Raw genomic sequence first — 16124 nt, 5'->3', positions numbered from 1 at the left:
GGCCCCAATAGGTGGAGTGTCCAACATGCAAATAGGTTCATTTACAAAAAGTTCAAGATACTGAATGCAAAATTTACATACAATTGCAAAATTTCTTATATCAATTCTATCATGAACCAAAAAGTTAGGTATAGCATTTATATCAATCAGATAACCAAATATTAATATAATGGTAGAAAAAACATGGCAATAAGAAAAGGAGAGATGCATGAGGCACATATATAATATGAATAATGTGTCTGCATATTCTCCATATGAGAAAAGAGAGAAGGAGAAAGAAAGAGCTGGGAGAGAGGGGGGAGGGGGAAAGACAAGAAAAAACAGGACAAAGGAGAGTGAGGAACGGAAGAAAATCTAGGGGGAAGGGGGAGAGAAGAGGGGAAGGAAAAAGGAAGGAATATAAACAAAAACTGAAGAATGGGGAATCCCTGATTGGGGACAGAAAAGATTCATGGGGATCCTGGCTAGTGGAGAGAAGGAGGGGAGGGTCTATAGGCATTGGAAAGCTACAAAAAGGATTTGAAGCTCAGATTTTCGTTAAAGCCAGGAAAGTAGGTAGCCTTTAAATTATAAATCCAGCGAGTCTCTAATTGCAGCAGCATGCGATCAACGCTGCCACCTCGAGGGTCTGGAGGGATATGTTCGAGCGCAAAGAACTCGATGAAATGCGGGTTAAAATCATGATACATGCCGATATGTCGGCTAATGGCAGTGTCCATTTTCTTTTTCTTTATGGGTTTGATATGATCTCGTATGCATTGAAAGAATTGTCTTTTTGTTTTGCCTATATGAAATCTGCCACACCGGCATTGGGCAAAGTATACAATGCCAGGTGTTTGACAGGTGACTCTGAAACGAATGGAATGCCATTTTCCATTAGGAAGTTTAAATTTGGTTTTTGTGGCGACATAGTCGCACATATCGCATGTACCACAGGGGAAAGTCCCGCAATTCATGGATTCCATTTAAGGTTGTGTGATTTTAAAGTGACTTCAAACCAATTGATCCCTCAATGAGGGGGCTCGTTTAAAGGTAATTTCAGGAACATTATTTATATGTTTACTCACTGTTGGGTCTGCCGACAGGAGAGGCCAAAATTTTTTTAAAATGTATCTGAATTCTTGATGCTGGCACGAATATTGAGTGATAACTCGTACATTGTATGGCTTTTTCACTTGTTTATTCGAGAAAATCAGGGAGTTCCTGTTTTGATTATTCGCTCTATTAAAGGTTTTTTTCAGGCAGGCATGGCTGTACCCTCTGATCTTCAACCTGTTGTATAGGTCCTTAGCTGCCATTTTAAAGTCAAGGTCTCGACTACAGTTCTGCTTAAGTCTTAGATACTGACTATATGGAATACTTTTGATTACAACCTTCCATGGAATCCATGAATTGCGGGACTTTCCCCTGTGATCCATGCGATATGTGCGACTATGTCGTCACAAAAACCAAATTTAAACTTCCTAATGGAAAATGGCATTCCATTCGTTTCAGAGTCACCTGTCAAACACCTGGCATTGTATACTTTGCCCAATGCCGGTGTGGCAGATTTCATATAGGCAAAACAAAAAGACAATTCTTTCAACGCATACGAGATCATATCAAACCCATAAAGAAAAAGAAAATGGACACTGCCATTAGCCGACATATCGGCATGTATCATGATTTTAACCCGCATTTCATCGAGTTCTTTGCGCTTGAACATATCCCTCCAGACCCTCGAGATGGCAGCGTTGATCGCATGCTGCTGCAATTAGAGACTCGCTGGATTTATAATTTAAAGGCTACCTACTTTCCTGGCTTTAACAAAAATCTGAGCTTCAAATCCTTTTTGTAGCTTTCCAATGCCTATAGACCCTCCCCTCCTTCTCTCCACTAGCCAGGATCCCCATTAATCTTTTCTGTCCCCAATCAGGGATTCACCAGTCCTTCAGTTTTTGTTTATATTCCTTCCTTTTTCCTTCCCCTCTTCTCTCCCCCTTCCCCCCTAGATTTTCTTCCATTCCTCACTCTCCTTTGTCCTGTTTTTTCTTGCCCCCCCTCCCCCCTCTCTCCCAGCTCTTTCTTTCTCCTTCTCTCTTTTCTCATATGGAGAATATGCAGACACATTATTCATATTATATATGTGCCTCATGCATCTCTCCTTTTCTTTTTCCCATGTTTTTTCTACCATTATATTATTATTTGGTTATCTGATTGATATAAATGCTATACCTAACTTTTTGGTTCATGATAAAATTGATATAAGAAATTTTGCAATTGTATGTAAATTTTGCATTCAGTATCTTGAACTTTTTGTAAATGAACCTATTTGCATGTTGGACACTCCACCTATTGGGGCCAGATGTGGTCCTGTCCCAATACCCCCATATGTGTATTCACTTTTACCCAGAAACCCCCCATTTAATAGGCCAGCCTCTCTTATTTCCATTTATACCGCCCCGGGGCATTAGTACTGGCAGGCCATACAGACGCCCAGGGCCTGCCATATCCATCTGCATGCAGGCCCTTGTACACGCCTGGCATCGCTGAGTGGCCTTTTAAATCCCATGATGGCCAGGCCACCGGGGATTCCCCCCCCCCGAAACACCAGTACTGCGTGCCTGAGCGCTGCGGTGATTGGTTGAGGGATCCGGGGGCATTCCTGTATGTGGATGAGCCTGGACCCTCCTCCTCACCGCAGGGCCTCATGGTAACTTTAGTCTAGAGGGTGAAGAGCGGCTCGTGTGCATGCGCACAGGCATCTTCACGTCCGCCTGGAGCCGGTGACGTCACACGTCGGCTCGTTGGAGGGCTGATATAAACCGGCCATTCAGGCTGTTAGTTCAGCCTGAGCCGGAGGGAGACACTGGATCTGTGACCATTAAATAGAGAGGTAAGAAGCCATAGATCTCGACTCATGACTCTTAATTATCCCTATGCTATTCCTCAACTTTGCACTAATCTGTCATCACTTGGAGACTGCTGGTTTATGCTATCAAAGCTTATGATGATCGGTGTCTTCATTTCTATTCAGCTGTGTGCCATCGCTCTCTGCAACTGATCTACAATACATTACCTTGCTTGTATTAAGCTATTTAATTATGGAGAGCTTGTCTCCTACAATCCATTTTACTTTTTACTTATTATTTATTTATTTTTTTGCTGACACTCAGTTACAATTCTGGGTGAGTCAGCCAAACCCTATGGTGTCTCCATCTCTCTCATAGGCATACCCAACAACTCATTTATAGCTATCATGCAATCCTATTCTTTCACTCTTTCACTCTTAATATTATAAACATTACAACCATATACTAATAAATCCCTTATCATTTTTAGTTTGCCCCAGCAGCAAACCTTATACATGGTCTGATCAAAACCCTTTAAACATCATTGTGTTGTAAGGACCATTAGACAACCAAACGAATATAAAATTCAGTGTGAGTGTGTATATATATGCATTTAAATCCTCTCAGTAAGACAAATTTCCTTTCCCCTTTTTTTCAACCCCCCCTTCCCATTTTCCTGCAACCCCTGCCTTCCCCCCAGCCCTCCCCTCTTCCCCCCCTCTTCCTTTACCATTCCACATCAAACTACTTTTCCCATATATTCAATTCAGAAATGTAATCCTTGGCAATTCTATTATTATTTCTCAGTGTCTCCCTATCAGCCCTCTATGACCTTGCCAAATTGACCCCCTGGGATCCGGTCATTTGGGACCAAGTCAGGGGCTTTGCCAGGTGGCTCATGGGTATTATTACCGCATGGGGTAAGTGTCTATTTCATGCAACTGGGTTCATACTCTATTCAATACTTTGTATACATAATTTTCCTGTATATTTTGTATATTTTGTGAACTGTCGTTATAATTTTGCTTTTTCATCTATTTAGTGGTCTCAACACAACAAACTCCTTGCACATCCCCTGAGGAAGCTTGAGTAGCGAAACATGTCGGGCTAGTGTGCAATATTTTTTTGCTGTGATTTATTATTCCTCTGTATGTGATGTAGATCACCAAATGCTTGTAACTTCATACTGTCGAGTCACAGTATGCCTTGTTTGTTTTTTTTCTTTTTTTTAAACATATTTTGATAATAAATATTATATTTTATTCATAAGAAGTCAATTGTATATCTGTATATCTGACACCGCAAAAATCCCCCTTACTCCCTTTTTTTTGATTTAGTCTTCACTGGGATGAGGTGTCTTCACGAAGGCTGTTGTTTTCACCAACCGGACCAACAACTTAAATTCTTATTTCAGTGTTTCAGTACACACTCACTTCGGTCCACTTGCTGACAACACAACAAATAGCAAACTAGGATCTACAGATGATGTCTAGAAATTTGGTGAGCTATATATTATCTTTTTAATCATGGATATTTATCTTTAATCTATATTCTATTTTGCTAACTGAGAGAACTCCCAATTTTGTTTGTGCATATCCTTTCCTCCCTGTGTACCCCTACTTCTCTCCCTCCCCTTTTTCCCCACATCTTCCAGCATGGCTACCTTTAGTGGAGAGGCCTGGGAGGGCTTCATGGACAGAATCCATCAGTCCCAACACTCTGCGGAAATCTCCGACCAGGATCTGGACCAAGCCTTCCTCAGACTTCAAAGAATCCTTGAACGTAAAGTAAGAACATTCTGGCATAAAAAGTACTTCCAAAAATATATGGACAATAACATAGCCCCTTGGGGACTCAGAGTTCAAATCTTCCCTAATTTAAAAAAATTGAGGAATCCTTAAAAACTAGTTGGGAAAATAACTTACAAGCTCACAGGGCATGATGTCCATTTTATGCATACAATATGACATTGAATTAAAATCATTAGATGAATCCACTTCCCGTTGGTATGAGGACTATACACTTATTTCCACCAGTACTCGTTTTCTTAAGAAGGAACAAGACCTTAAAACGCACATAGAAAGATACACTCTAAACATCATTCGTTCCAAAGAAAGTACATTTCTAAGGGACTTAAGTGCACATACCAATGGCTTCGCATATAAATGGACTCAGAACACCAACCCTAGGAACAAACCTTCCAACTATAACTTTGAAACTAATACTAAAAACAAAAATGACAATAATACCAACATGTCTTCCTCTTCCTCATCTCTTTCATCCAATCAGTCCACTGTTTATCGCGATCTATCAGGGGACAGACTACCTAAAAGACGTAAGGGCAACTCAGACGCGGCCTCCACTGAGTCATTGACACACCATTTGGGCAATGCATCAGCCCGTAGGTCACAACCGGCACACACCAAACAGGCGCTTGCACGGCCAGCTCCTGTCACTCAATCTACACACCCTGCCACTCGTGGGCCTCAAGCCTCAACTTCACTGTCTATGGTTCCCATAGCACCATCCTCATCGAACACAGCTTCCCCCTTACACCCCAATCCTACCAAAAAAAACAGCACAAATGAAGTGATTATTTCTCCTTCAGGCACTCCAGCACCCACAGATATTAAACTAGCCCCCCTTTTTTTAGGGAAGGACTAGAATTTAAACATCTGTTGAACCCCACACCCACTGTAAACATTAGTGGAGAAAATAATTCTCACTTGTCTATTAACCTATCTTCTTACAATCTAACTAACACTGAGACACAAGTTCTACAACTAGGCCTCTCCTTTTGCCCAGATTCACAATGTGATAAATTCTCACTTATTAAAGACCTGCACCTGTTCGCGCGCAGACTCTTATATAGAACAATTTTTGATAAATCCCCCTCTGCAAAAAATCCTGCAGAGTGGGATTTGGATATTCGTGAAAGTATTGAGGATAACCGAGCCCTTGAGGACTTGATGGAACTCTGGGAGGAGGGACACACCACTGACGATGACGGGGTCTTCATTCAGCCCCCCGCTTTGTCGATCACTGGTGTGTCTTTCCCCCCCTCAGCCCTTCAAACCAAAATCAAGACTTTTTCCCCTTCTAAACACCAACCCAAACATTTGGGCATTCATACAACAAACAACCAAAGAAATCGAGAAACTAAGAATCCCTAACACCAAGACCTCTAATTTAACCCTAGAACAGATTGATGCAGTCAAGTCTCTACAAGCCAACTGCGATATAATAATTAAGCCCTTTGACAAGGGGGGAAACTTAGTTGTTATGAATATTCCCCAATATGTAAACATGTGCCAGAACATTCTAAAAAGCAAGATTGGTATCGTCCCATTTCGAGAACAGTCATTAAAAATTTTGACACCCAATATCGCACAATTATCTTTCGAGCCTATCGTCAAGGAGTCATAGACCAAAACACATTAAATTTTCTTAATGTAAAAGATCCAAGAATCCCCACATTTTACGCACTACCAAAGGTGCACAAATCGTTAACTGAACCCCCAGAACGTCCAATAATCTCCGGATGTTCAAGTCTTACTGAAAATGCCAGCTCCTTGGTAAATATCTACCTACAACCCCATGTAACAGCATTGTCGTCATACATTAAGCATACAATTGATCTCTTGAGAACAATTGAAGATTTGTCTTTACCTCCCGGCACCTGGCTAGTAGCACTGGATGTTGAAAGCTTGTATAATGCTATTCCACACAATGCAGGCCTTAAGGTAATAGAACAATACCTAAATGAGAGAGGTCCCACCTTTACTAAATACAATGCTTTCACTCTAGATCTATTGGACTATATCTTGAAACATAATGTGTTTGTTTTCAACTCCTCCCACTTCCTCCAGGTACAGGGGGTCGCAATGGGGACCAAATGTGCCCCCTCATAGGCAAACCTGTACCTGGGGGGGTGGGAGAAGGAAGTCCTTACCTGGGACGACCTTAACCACCTCCACGACAAAATTCTGGCTTGATATCGTTTCATTGACAATGTTCTTATTTTTTGTTCTGGAACACACACGGAGCTGAACGAATTTCTAAAAATCATTTCAATCAACAATTTTAACCTTAAATTCACTATGACTTGCAGTCAGACTAGCATTGACTTTCTTGACTTGGTGATTTCCATCAATGCTGATGGAAAACTTGACTCATCTCTCTATAGAAAGCCGTCAGCCGGAAATACTATCCTTCACGCCCAAAGCTCGCACCCCATGTCCCTAATCAAAAGTATTCCATATAGTCAGTATCTAAGACCTAAGCGGAACTGTAGTCGAGATCTTGACTTTAAAATGGCAGCTAAGGACCTATACAACAGGTTGAAGATCAGAGGGTACAGCCATGCCTGCCTGAAAAAAGCCTTTAATAGAGTGAATAATCAAAACAGGAACTCACTGATTTTCTCGAATAAACAAGTGAAAAAGCCAGACAATGTATGAGTTATCACTCAATATTCATGCCAGCATCAAGAATTGTGTGTGCCATCACTAGGGATGAGCTTCGTGTTCGAGTCGAACCCATGTTCGACTCGAACATCGGCTGTTCGTTCGTTCGCCGAATTGCGAACGATATGGGCCGTTCGCGCCAAATTCGTGTGGAGCGTCACGGCCCATAATTCACTGCGGCATCACAGTGCATTGCTTGCTGATGATTGGCCAAGCATGCACTATGACCCGCATGCTTGGCCAATCACAGCGCCGCCTTAACAGAGAGCCGTAATTGGCCAAAGCCAAGGAGGCTTTGGCCAATTATGGCTCAGGGGATTTAGTACACGCCCCACACTATATAAGGCCGCCTGCACAGCGGCCCTGTGCAGTGTGTTCCAGTGTGCTGAGAAATAGAGAGAGAGAGAGACAGTGTCATTTCATTTGAGTTAGCTAGATTAGGCAGGACAGTCAGTCAGTTAGCTGCACTTAAAGTGTATTGTGTATATATATGCATCCCAGGTGTTGCATATATATATATATATATATATATATATATACACTGTATTCAGTTTAGCTAGATCCGTTCCTGTTATCTTCTAGACTATTTACATTTAGTGCAGTGCGTCCTGCTCACAGTGTTCAGCTAGATCCGTTCCTGTTATCTTCCTACTGACAGGCAGGCTTGTCTTGTTACAGTATTTTGAAGAAAATTACTGGTGTTCTTTTGATCCTATTAGTACCACAGTCAGGCAGCTAGACTATTTACATTTAGTGCAGTGCGTCCTGCTCACAGTGTTCAGCTAGATCCATTCCTGTTATCTTCTTACTGACAGGCAGGCTTGTCTTGTTACAGTATTTTGAAGAAAATGACTGGTGTTCTTTTGATCCTATTAGTACCACAGTCAGGCAGCTAGACTATTTACATTTAGTGCAGTGCGTCCTGCTCACAGTGTTCAGCTAGATCCGTTCCTGTTATCTTCCTACTGACAGGCAGGCTTGTCTTGTTACAGTATATAAAGCTACCTGAAGAAAATTACTGGTGTTCTTTTGATCCTATTAGTACCACAGTCAGGCAGCTAGACTATTTACATTTAGTGCAGTGCATCCTGCTCAGTGTTCAGCTAGATCCGTTCCTGTTATCTTCCTACTGACAGGCAGGCTTGTCTTGTTACAGTATATAAAGCTACTTGAAGAAAATTACTGGTGTTCTTTTGATCCTATTAGTACCACAGTCAGGCAGCTAGACTATTTACATTTAGTGCAGAGCGTCCTGCTCACAGTGTTCTGCTAAACCTACAAGTTAGTGGGGTGCGTCCTGCTCACAGTGTTCAGCTAAACCTACAAGTTAGTGGGGTGCATCCACCTCACAGTGTTCAGCTAAACCTACAAGCTAGTGGGGTGCGTCCTGCTCACAGTGTTCAGCTAGATCCGTTTCTGTTATCTTCTTACTGACAGGCAAGCTTGTCTTGTTACAGTAAATACAGCTACCTGAAGAAAATTGCTGGTGTTCTTTTGATCCTATTAGTACCACAGTCAGGCAGCTAGACTATTTACAGTTAGTGCAGTGCATCCTGCTCACAGTGTTCAGCTAAACCTACAAGTTAGTGGGGTGCGTCCACCTCACAGTGTTCAGCTAAAGCTACCTGTAGAAGGTTGGTGGTGTTCTCATACTACAGGCAGGCAGTTGATTTTGCTAGCTGCAGTATCAGTACATATATATATAGATATATATCTATATATATCTATATATATCTATATATATCTATATATAGATATATAGATATATATAGATATATATATCTATCTATATAGATATAGATATAGATATAGATATAGATATAGATATATGCCATGGGACACGCTTGGCCTTTTTTTCGGCTGCTGGCCATGTTGAGCCGCAACATGCGAAAGACTTGGTTGAGTGGATGACCAAGCCGTCCTCATCCTCCTCATCCTCTCTCACCCATGCCCAGGGTACTTTGTCTGGCAAAGCAGCGGCCTCTTCCCTCGGCTCAATGTCATCAGTGACTCCTTCCCTAGCCCCACCATGTCCTCCTGAGGAGTCCCTCGAACTGTTTGACCACAGTGTTGGGTACATGCTCCAGGAGGATGCCCAGCGTTTGGAAGGCTCTGATGATGATACTGAGCTCGATGAAGGCAGTAACATGAGCATGGACAGAGGGGGTGCCCAAGAAGGACAGCAATCTGGCAGTCATGCTCCCCCTGCTGCAGCATACTGCCAGGTTTGCTCCAGTGATGAGGAGGGAGGGGATGATGAGGTCACTGACTCAACGTGGGTGCCTGATAGGAGAGAAGAGGAGGAGGAGGCGGCACATCACCAACGAGGCAGGATGCCCTCCAGGGGCCAGCCTAAGGGCAGCACATTGACTGCATCACACCCCAAAGCTCCACATGTGCAGGGCGCTGCAGTCTCTGCGTGTTATTCAAAAAGTTCTTTGGTGTGGGCCTTTTTTGAGACGAGTGCATCAGATCGCACCGCTGCTATTTGCAACATATGTCTCAAGCGTATCTCGCGTGGCCAAAACATCTCCCGCTTGGGTATCACATGCTTGACCAGACATATGTTGACCTGCCATGCAGTTCGTTGGCAAGCGTATCTAAAAGACCCACACCAAAGAACAAAGAGGACTTCTCCTTGCTCCTCATCAGCTGAGATTTCCAACCCCACTAGACCTTCAGTCCTCTCTGAGACCTGCACTGAGAGGAATGAAGGTGTAGAATTAGGTGTGTCACAGCCAAGTACTTGTGGGCAATCTGCTTTTGGTACACCGATGTCAGATTGTACCAGGCAAATTTCCCTGCCCCAGCTGCTGCACCGCCGAAAGAAGTTTGCTCCCAGCCATCCACATGCCCAGCGGTTGAATGCTAGCTTGGCAAAATTGCTAGCACTTCAACTGCTGCCTTTTCAGTTGGTAGACTCTGCCCCCTTCCGTGAGTTTGTGGAATGTGCGGTTCCTCAGTGGCAGGTACCCAAATGCCACTTTTTCTCACGGAAGGCGATTCCAGCTCTCTACCAGCATGTGGAAGGCAATGTCCATGCCTCGCTGGACAGGGCGGTCAGCGGTAAGGTGCATATTACCGCTGACTCATGGTCCAGCAGGCATGGACAGGGACGTTACCTAAGTTTCACGGCGCATTGGGTGACTCTGCTGGCAGCTGGGAAGGATGCAGGACAAGGTGCAGTAGTGTTGGAGGTTGTTCCGCCACCACGCCTCCAAAATGCTAATGATTGTGACACACCTCTCTCCTCCACCCCCTCCTCTTCTTCTTCCTCCATGGCCTCTTCCTCGGAACCAGCGGTGCTCCGTAGTCATTCAAGGGGCTACGCAAGTACGCAGGCCAAAAGATGCCATGCGGTGCTTGAGCTGGTGTGCTTGGGGGACAGGAGCCACACTGGGGCAGAGGTTCTGTCAGCTCTGCAGGGGCAGGTTCAGAGGTGGTTGACGCCACGCCAACTTAAGGCAGGAATGGTGGTTTGTGACAATGGAACCAACCTCCTCTCTGCCCTCCGACAGGGACAAATGACCCATGTGCCCTGTTTGGCTCACGTCCTTAACTTGGTGGTGCAGCAGTTCTTGGGCAGGTACCCGGGCTTACAGGATGTCCTGAGGCAGGCCAGGAAAGTCTGTGTGCATTTCCGCCGGTCATATAATGCCAGTGCTCGGCTGACGGACCTCCAAAAGGAGTTTAACCTGCCCAAGAACCGCCTAATCTGTGACATGCCCACCAGGTGGAACTCAACGTTGGCCATGCTGCAGCGGCTGCACACGCAGCAGAGGGCCATCAATGAGTACCTGTGTGTCTATGGCACCAGGACAGGGTCAAGGGAGCTTGTTTTTTTTTTTCCCCACGCCAGTGGGCCATGATCAGGGATGCATGCACTGTCCTGTCACCATTTGAGGAGGCCACGAGGATGGTGAGCAGTGACAGTGCATGCATCAGTGACACTGTTCCCCTTGTCCACCTGTTGGAGCACACGCTGCGTGGAATAATGGACAGGGCACTTGAGGCAGAACAGAGGCAGGAAGAGGAGGACTTCCTTAGCTCTCAAGGCCCCCTTTATCCAGACAGTGTTCCTGCGTGCCCGCCGATCACACAGGAAGAGGAGGAGGAGGAGGAAGATTGTGTCAGTATGGAGGTGGCGCCTGGCACTCAGCATCAGCAGTAGTCTTTAAGGGATCAGTCCCAAGAAACACATGGACTTGTACGTGGCTGGGAGGAGGTGGCTGAGGACCATGTCGTCCTTAGTGACCCAGAGGACTCCGGACCGAATGCCTCAGCAAACCTACGCTGCATGGCCTCCCTGATCCTGCAAAGCCTGTGTAAGGATCCTCGTATTCGTGGTATCAAGGAGAGGGACCAATACTGGCTGGCAACCCTCCTTGATCCACGTTACAAGGGTAAGGTTGCGGACCTTATCTTGCCATCGCAGAGGGAGCAGAGGATGAAACCTCTCCGGGAGGCCTTGCAGAAAGGTCTGTGTAACGCGTTCCCAGAGACTGGGAGGTTACAAACTCCTGTTTCTGGACAACGTGTTGCTGAGGCTTCGGTCAGTCAAAGAAGGAGCGGTGGAGAAGGTGGCCGTCTGACCGATGCGTTCAGACAATTTTTTGGTCCGCAGCCCCAAGGTATGATCGGTTCCAGCAACCATCGCCAGCGTCTGTTTTACATGGTGCAGGAATACCTAGGGGCAAGATCAGACTTGGACACCTTTCCCACCGAAAATCCTCTGGGTTACTGGGTCTTGAGGATGGATCACTGGCCAGAGCTTGCACAGTATGCAATTGAGCTACTGGCCTGTCCTGCATCCAGCGTTCTTTCGGAACGCACATTCAGTGCTGCTGGAGGCGTGGTAACCGATCACAGGGTGCGTCTGTCCACTGACTCGGTCGATCGACTGACCTTCATAAAAATGAATCAGTCTTGGATCACCACCAGCTACCAAGCACCTGATGCTGATGTAACCGAATAACTTTTTTTGAAATCTCAGATCCCTTCAAAGACTGCCTATGCTGATGCTGAGTGACTATCCCTGAGTAATTATCCTCTTCCTCCTCAATCATCACGCTGATAGCTTGTAAGAACATTTTTGGTTCTGGGCGCCACCACCAGTGCCTAAGGCACAATTTTTCAGCCCCTGTTAGGGGCGTGTAATTACAATTTTTGATGTAATACTTTGCAGCAGGGCTCGTTCCTGCATTCCAACTAGAGTGTCTGTGAGGGGTTGCAGTGTTGTGGCACCAGCACCAGTGCCTAAGGCCCATTTTTTCTGCCCCTGTTTAACAGGGGCGTGTAATTACAATTTTTGATGCAATACTTTGCAGCAGGGCTCGTTCCTGCGTTCCAACTAGAGTGTCTGTGAGGGGTTGCAGTGTTGTGGCACCAGCACCAGTGCCTAAGGCCTAATTTTTCAGCTCCTGTTCAACAGGGGCATGTAATTACAATTCTTGATCTAATATTTCACAGCAGGGCCCTGTGAGGGCTTACAGTGTTGTGGCCACAGCAACACCTAAGGCCCAAATTTCTGCTGAGTATATAGGGCAGGACCCTACTTTCAAACAACTAACTTACAAACGACTCCTACTTGCAAACGGAAGGAGACAACAGGAAGTGAGATGAAATCTACCCCTAGGAAGGGAAATTCTCTCCTGTAAGAGTTAATATGGGAAAAACATTTCTCCTTTCCACTGATGTTTTCCAATCCATTGGGACAAAAAGTGAGGTGAAATCTTCTGAAGAGGAGGAAAGACAGCAAAACAAATGTCACAGGGGTGATAACCCTTCCCTATGTTTTCCAAAAAGCTTAAAGATTTTTTGGCTGGAGCTAAAAACGTTAAAAATGCACCCGTTCAAAATTACAAAGAGATTCTACTTAACAACAAACCTACAGTCCTTGTCTTGTTTGCACCGCCTGTATACTGCTGTTCAGAGTATATAGGGCCTGGTGGCCCCACACCTTTCCTTATTTTAATTTGGGTGCGGGGTTCCCCTTAATATCCATACAAGACCCAAAGGGCCTGGTAATGGACTGGGGGGTACCCATGCCGTTTGTCTCACTGATTTTCATCCATATTGCCAGGACCCGACATTACATTAAACCCGCAAGCAGTTTTAAATGAGATTTTTTCCTTTAAAAATGACATTTGGTGCAGGGACTGTTCTAAACACGGGAAACACGTGTCACTTTACAGGCATACTATAGACACCCCTCAGGTACGATATTTAAAGGAATATTTCACTTTTTTTTTTTTACTTTAAGCATCATTAAAATCACTGCTCCCGAAAAAACGGCCGTTTTTAAAAGTTTTTTTTTGCATTGATACATGTCCCCTGAGGTAGGACCCGGGTCCCCAAACCCTTTTTAGGACAATACCATGCAAATTAGTTTTTAAAATGAACACTTTTGATTTCGAACGTTCGAGTCCCATAGACGTCAATGGGGTTCTAACGTTCGTGCAAACTTTCGGTCCGTTCGCAGGTTCTGGTGTGAACCGAACCGGGGGGTGTTCGGCTCATCCCTAGCCATCACTCTCTGCAGCTGATCTACAATACATTACCTTGCTTGTATTAAGCTATTTAATTATGGAGAGCTTGTCTCCTACAATCCATTTTACTTTTAACTTATTATTTATTTATTTTTTTGCTGACGCTCAGTTACAGTTCTGGGTGAGTCAGCAAACCCTATGGTGTCTCCATCTCTCTCATAGGCATACCCAACAACTCATTTATAGCTATCATGCAATCCTATTCTTTCACTCTTTCACTCTTAATATTATAAACATTACAACCATATACTAATAAATCCCTTATCATTTTTAATTTGCCCCAGCAGCAAACCTTTTACATGGCCTGATCAAAACCCTTTAAACATCATTGTGTTGTAAGGACCATTAGACAACCAAACAAATCTAAAATTCAGTGTGCGTATATATATATATATATATATATATATATATATATATATATATATATATATATATATATATATATATATATATATATATATATATATATATATATATATATATATATATATATATATACATTTAAATCCTCTCAGTAAGACAAATTTCCTTTCCCCATTTTTTCAACCCCCCCTCCCGTTCGCTCCCCCCCTTCCCATTTTCCTTCAACACCTCCCTTCTTCCCAGCCCTCCCCTCTTCCCCTGAACCCCCTCACCCCCCCCCTCTTCCTTTACCATTCCACATCAAACTACTTTTCCCATATATTCAATTCAGAAATTTAATCCTTTGCAATTCTATTATTATTTCTCAGTGTCTCCCTATCAGCCCTCTATGACCTTGCCAAATTGACCCCCTGGGATCCGGTCATTTGGGACAGGGGCTTTGCCAGATGGCTCATGGGTATTATTACCGCATGGGGTAAGTGTCTATTTCATGCAACTGGGTTCATACTCTATTCAATACTTTGTATACATAATTTTCCTGTATATTTTGTATATTTTGTGAACTGTCATTATAATTTTGCTTTTTCATCTATTTAGTGGTCTCAACACAACAAACACCTTGCACATCCCCTGAGTAGTGAAACATGTCGGGCTAGTGTGCAATATTTTTTTGCTGTGATTTAATATTCCTCTGTATGTGATGTAGACCACCAAATGCTTGTAACTTCATACTGTCGAGTCACAGTATGCCTTGTTTGTTTTCTTTCTTTTTTTTGAACATATTTTGATAATAAATATTATTTTTTGTTCATAAGAAGTCAATTGTATATCTCTACATCTGACACCGCAAAAATCCCCCTTACTCCCCTTTTTGGATTTAGTCTTCACTGGGATGAGGTGTCTTCACGAAGGGTGTTGTTTTCACCAACCGGACCAACAACTTATACAGGTGAAAGCCAGTAAATTAGAATATTTTGAAAAACTTGATTTATTTCAGTAATTGCATTCAAAAGGTGTAACTTGTACATTATATTTATTCATTGCACACAGACTGATGCATTCAAATGTTTATTTCATTTAATTTTGATGATTTGAAGTGGCAACAAATGAAAATCCAAAATTCCATGTGTCACAAAATTAGAATATTGTGTAAGGGTTAAATTTTGAAGACACCTGGTGCCACAAACTAATCAGCTGATTAACTCAAAACACCTGCAAAGGGCTTTAAATGGTCTCTCAGTCCAGTTCTGAAGCCTACACAAACATGGGGAAGACTTCAGATTTGACAGCTGTCCAAAAGGCGACCATCGACACATTGCACAAGGAGGGAAAGACACAAAAGGTTATTGCTGAAGAGGCTGGCTGTTCTCAGAGCTCTGTGTCCAAACACATTAATAGAGAGGCAAAGGGAAGGAAAAACTGTGGTCAGAAAAAGTGTACAAGCGATAGGGATCACCGCGCCCTAGTCAAGATTGTGAAAAAAAACCCATTCAAAAATGTGGGGGAGATTCACAAGGAGTGGACAGCTGCTGGAGTCAGTGCTTCAAGATCCACCACCAAGAGACGCTTGAAAGACATGGGTTTCAACTGCCGCATACCTCGTGTCAAGCCACTGTTGATCAAGAAACAGCGCGAAAACCGTCTCACCTGGGCTAAGGAAAAAAAGAGCTGGACTGCTGCTGAGTGGTCCAAAGTCATGTTTTCTGACGAAAGCAAATTTTGCATTTCCTTTGGAAATCGAGGTCCCAGAGTCTGGAGGAAGACAGGAGAGGCACAGGATCCACGTTGCCTGAAGTCTAGTGTAAAGTTTCCACCATCAGTGATGGTTTGGGGTGCCATGTCATCTGCTGGTGTCGGTCCACTCTGTTTCCTGAGATCCAGGGTCAACGCAGCCGTCTACCAGCAAGTTTTAGAGC

Source organism: Aquarana catesbeiana, linkage group LG01 (genome assembly GCF_042186555.1).
Source record: "Aquarana catesbeiana isolate 2022-GZ linkage group LG01, ASM4218655v1, whole genome shotgun sequence".
NCBI lineage: Eukaryota > Metazoa > Chordata > Amphibia > Anura > Ranidae > Aquarana > Aquarana catesbeiana.
The sequence above is the reverse complement of the archived record's forward strand: the minus strand, read 5'-3'. Positions refer to the sequence as shown.